This window comes from Herpailurus yagouaroundi, unplaced genomic scaffold (genome assembly GCF_014898765.1).
Source record: "Herpailurus yagouaroundi ecotype Mexico unplaced genomic scaffold, PumYag 208, whole genome shotgun sequence".
In the NCBI taxonomy this organism is placed as follows: domain Eukaryota; kingdom Metazoa; phylum Chordata; class Mammalia; order Carnivora; family Felidae; genus Herpailurus; species Herpailurus yagouaroundi.
The window spans coordinates 10,869,668-10,875,082 of record NW_024412439.1 but is presented as its reverse complement, the minus strand read 5'-3'; the positions used below and the strand labels follow the sequence as shown (position 1 = coordinate 10,875,082).

The 5,415-nt window shown below is 36.4% G+C and overlaps 1 long non-coding RNA gene across 1 annotated transcript in view; it reads right to left on the bottom strand.

Moving 5' to 3' along the window:
• Window positions 1-640: 640 nt before the first annotated feature.
• Window positions 641-5,415, bottom strand: part of LOC121016043 (uncharacterized) — a 60,518-nt gene continuing 55,743 nt past the window's right edge. Inside the window, exon 3 of the long non-coding RNA XR_005784081.1 lies at window positions 641-839. This is a non-coding gene — a long non-coding RNA (uncharacterized LOC121016043). The remainder of the gene's footprint in view (window positions 840-5,415) is intronic.

Below are 5,415 nucleotides of genomic sequence, written 5' to 3'. Positions count from 1 at the left end.
TGGCCCCCAGGTGGCTCTCCGTTTAAACCATGGGCAACAAACCCACAATTGAAATGTGTGGTCCCCCTGCCTCACCTGCAGATCGGGTGGGCCTCTTTTCCACTCTTTGGGTTTGCTGGCATAAAAGCAATAATCCCAATTCCTTAAGTCGAGTACCGTCAGGTACGGATGAGGTTCAAACAGTGGGTGCTGTAAATTAGGGACTCCAAGGACGCTCCCTCTTTTCTGTCCTTGCCGCACAATTCTTACAATTTATTTTTTTAAACCTATGCTGTATGAGTAGTGCTTCTTTTATTCCTTCTTAATACAGTTTAGTTTTGCTCTCTTGTTTTTGTCTAAAATAAATAAGCAAAGCTTTGTTTGAGATTTGCTGGTCTCACTGGTTTTATTTTAAAATGTTTTCTATGTGTTCTTGTTTCTGTGTTTCCGATGGGATTAATTTTTGGTATTTGCTCCCTCCTGCTCTATGTTGAAATTGTGTACTTCTTTTTCGACTCTAAAAAAAGAAAAAAAAAAATTGAAGGGTGCCTGGGTGGCTCAGTGGGTTGAGCATTGGACTCTTGATCTCAGCTCAGATCTTGATCTCAGGGTCGTGAGTTCAAAGCCCACAGCCAGGCTCTATGCGTGGAACCTACTTAAAAAAGTGTTTTGAATCCTTAAACCATAGCTGAAGTGGCAGTCAGCTTCAAGTAAGAATGGCTCCAGTAGACAAGTGGCTTATTTTTCTCATATAAGGTGTAGGTGTTCGGCTGTCCAAGGCTGATGTCCTTTGTGGCTTTTGTCTTCATGATCACAAATGGTTTCTGAATCTCCAGGCATCTTGTCCACATCCCAGGCATCTAGAAAGAGTATGGGAGAAAGAGGTTTGTTCTCATTTCCTTTGGGGGGCACTGATTCTGTCAAGCAACTCTCTTCTGATAACTCGTGTCTCTTATTGGCAAAATCTTACTGCTGTGTAACGTGCAGAAAAGCACACAGATCATAAGTGCACAGGTCAGTGACTTATCACAGGGTGAACACACCCACGGGACTAGTCTTTTTTCAAGAAATAGAAACTTCCAGCATCCCAAAAGTCCCCTCTTGGCATCTTCTCCAATCGCGTCTCCAAAGGTAACTGTTAGTTTTGCTTTTAATACTATATATAGTCTTGTATTATTAGAAGCACACAGTATGTGTTCTTTTGGTCTGGCTGTTTTTTTGTTTTGTTTTGGTTTTTTTGCTTTTGTTTTGGCTCAACATTTGTGAGATTCACCTATGTTGCATTTAGCAATAATATATTTATTTTCATTACTGTGTAAGTTTTGCCTGGGTGTTATACATTTTACCAGTATTTTAAAATAACTAACTCTTGCTTTTTAAATATTCCCTGTTTTGAGTTTGTTTCTATTTTATTAATTTCTTCTCATTACTATTTGCTCATTTCTACTTTCATTGAGTTTACCTGCTATTATTTTGCTAACTTCACGAGGTGATGCTCAAAAGACTGCTATGAGCCTGGGCTTTTTTTTTCTATTTTCATTTAATGTTCTAAGTCTTCCTTTAAACGTGGTTCTAATTGCAGGTTTTGATACATATTTTCATTTACATTTAGTTAAAATACTTTTCTAATTTTCACTTCATTTCTTTATAGACCCATGGTTTTTTGATGATTTTTTTTTTTGGTATAATGCTGCATTTCCATGTATTGGAGATTGTCTAATTATATTATTTGATTTCAAACAAGACAATTGTGGTCAGAAAAGTTACTCAGCATTGTTTAAAATCCTTGAGGTTTACTGTGGTTTACTTTATGCCCTTATTTGATCAATTATGGGAAATGTTCTACGTGCACTTGGATATAATGTGTTTTAGGTCAAATTGGTTCATTATATCATCCAGATTTTCTATAACCTCATGGATTTTCTGCCTACTTATTGCATCAGTTACTGAGATCGGTGTGATGTAATTTCTTTGTAAAACAGAGGACGTGTCTCTTTTTCATTATACTTATGCCAATTTTTGCATTACCTATTCTCAGACTATGTTGTTAGTTTGTACGAAGCAAATTTAGAATGACCATATCTTCTTTTTAAAACACTTTTAAATATTTATTTACTTCTGAGAGAGAGCGAGAGACAGAGTGGGAACGGGGGGAGGGGCAGAGAGAGAGGGAGACACAGAATATGAGGCAGACTCCAGGCTCTGAGCCATCAGCACAGAGCCTGATGCGGGGCTCAAACCCACAAACTGTGAGATTGTGACCTGAGCCCAAGTTGTATTAAAGATAATAGCTTAACCGATTGAGCCACCCAGGTGTCCCTAGAATTACTACATCTTCCTGGTGGATCTTCAGATTAGGTCAGCCTTTTTACTGCTATTAATATTGTATTTTTCTGTATTTTTACTTTTGACATTTCCATATCTATAACCAGTCCCCTGTTGAAGATATTTGGGTTTCCTCTGAGTCCTCTGTGATTACACGGAGTGCTACAATTGATAGTTTTATGCTTACGTCATTTCTCATTTTTGTCCGGTACTTTGGGGATACCTACAAGTGGGATTTGGTTTCAAAAGACAAATTCAAGGATGATTTTGCTACATATTGCCACATTCCCATTTTGCCTACACACCAACATGCATGAGGGCCAACAGAGTGTTGCCAAGCTTTTGGATCTTTGCAAATCTGAGAGGAGAGAAATGATACCTTGGTGTAATTCTGATTCGCATTTCCCTTATTATGAGCAAGACTGGAAACCTTTTCCTATATCTAAAGGCTATTTAAATTTCTTTTTCTATAAACTCTCTGTGTATATCTTTCACTTGTTTTTTTTTTTTTTTCCTACGGGGTTACTGGTATTTTTCTTCTCAAATTTAAAAGCTCCGTATATATTAAAGATAATAGCCTGTTGTGGCAAAAGTTGTTAATTATTTCCCAGTTTACTACTTGTCTTTTTACTTCACTTGTGGGGTTTTGCTGCGTAACAGCTTCGTTTGCTTATTTTGTTTTGTATTTACAAAGTCAAGTTCATCTTTTTTACAGCTGCTGAGTTTATTCGTGGTTACAAAAGTGTTCCCACTGCCAGGTTGTGAAAGAATTCACCCACACTTTCTATTACCACTTATGGGGGCGGGGGGTGTTGGTTACTGGGTTGTTCTTTTTTTTTTTTCACATGTAGTTACTTGACTCATTTCGAAATTTCCCTACTTTATGGTTTGAAGAATGGTTCCAATTTTACCTTTTTTCCATATGGTTATCCAAATGTCTCAAACATCACTTATTTAAAAGTCCTTTTCCACAACAAGGGTAGATGATATATATATATATGTAATCTGTATATATATATATATATATATATATATATATATATATAATCTGTAGCTATACATATAATCTGTAGATATATATAATCTGTAGATATATATAATCTGTCTTATGCTTTTATATCTATTTCTATATTTGTACAGTGTCTCATTGATTTATTTACTTGTGCGCCAACACAATCTTGACGATGGAGACTTTACAATGTATTTAGTATTTGGGCTATGACTATGGTCCACTGCACTCCTTTCTCAGAGATTTTCTGGGTATTTTTGCTACTTAGTTCTTCCAAAAACAAGGTTATGACCAGTCTTTTAGGTGTAGAACAAAATTAGCTGTACATATATTAGGACTGCATTACCTTTTAAAATTAACTTAAGGAGAATTAACACGGCGTTGAATCTTTCTGTTCATAAACGTGACCTGTCTTTCCACTTGGTCAAGCCTGACTTTTGTCTTTGGAAAGTATTTTGTAATCTTCTCACGTTGGTTTTGTAAATTTCTCGTTCAGTTTATCCCTAGTAATTTTTCTTTCTTTATTGGTATTGTAAGTGTGGTCTCTCATTGTTTTTTTTTTTTTCCTACTAGGTGTTGTTTTCTATATTAAGGCGTCTGATTTCTGTGTTTAATATCATATTTGGCTACTTTACTAAATTTCCATTTCATGTTTTGTTTTCCGTTTACTTTTTCCCCCCAGATATGTACGATATAATCTGCAAATAAAGATAAATTTACTTCTTCCTATCTTTAAATTTCTGTCACCCCTCTCCACCTGCCATGCTGGCTAATATCTCCAACACACTGTTAAATTATAATGAAGATAATGAACCGTTTTGGCTTCTCTATAACTAGTGGGAATGCCTCTATTTTTTCCCCAGTAAGAAAGATGTTGGCTTTGTATATATATTTTTTCCATGTTAAAGAAGTATCGACTCCTATGTGACTGATTTTTATTTTTATTTTTTATTTTATGTATGTATTTATGCATTATGTATGCATGTGTGTGTGTGTGTGTGTGTGTGCGTGCGTGCGTGTGTGCGTGTGAGCAAAAAGGTGTTTTTATTAAAGCTCAGGGACAGGACCTGTAAGCAGAAAGAGCTGCCCCAGGACTGTGAGGAGTAGCCGATTATATAGTTGTTAGTTAGTCCGGGTCAGGGATAGCGTAAGTCTGAAGAATTGTGCATATTTAAAAAGCAAGGTCTCCAGGACCTTGGGAGGCTAGCTATGGTTAAGATAAGGTTGCTTTTTTGATTTTTAAGTCTGCTTTAACCTACCAGATTCTCAAAGAGGCATGCCTAAATTCTCCCACAGAGATTAAGGATTTACCCATTGATCCTTCCAGTTTTGTTAGTTTTTGCCTTGTATATTTTGACTGTTGAGCCTATACAAGTTTATAATTGTTATATTATTTGGGTGATGGTTCTTCTGGGCATTACACAGTGTCTTTTTTTTTTTTTATCCTTATTAGTGCTATACTGCCTTCTACTTTGCATATTAAAATTGTTATAACAGGGGCACCTGGATGGCTCAGTCGGTTGAGCGTCCGACTTCGGCTCAGGTCGTGATTTCGTGGTTCACGAGTTGGAGCTCGGTATGGGGCTCTGTCCTGACAGCTCAGAGCCTGGAGCCTGCTTCAGATTCTGTGTCTCCCTCTCTCTCTCTGCCCCTCCCCTGCTTGCGCTGTCTCTCAAAAAATACAAAAATGAAAAAAAAAACGTTAAAATGGTTATACCACACACTTTTGGGTTAGTTTTTACAGGACATATCTTTCACCATCCTTTTTTTTTTTTTTTTTTTTCCCCCCAGCACTGCAGTGTAGTGTTCCAGAAGTCTCTTCTAAATAGCATATACATAGATTTTATTTTTATAATCCAATAGGACATCTCTAACTTTTTGCAGGTAATTTTGTATGTATTGGAAAAATTGATACATTTAGACTTATTTCTCCATCTTCTAATGAGTATAATGCTTTGCCAGCTTTTATTTGCTTTTTATTCTGTTTTCTGCTTAATTTGCCATGTTTTTAGAGTACGCTTCCCCCCCTTTTTTCCTGAATTAGAAACCATCAGTTGCATTTCTCTTTCTTCGTGTATTTACATTGAGGTTTTTTTTTTTTT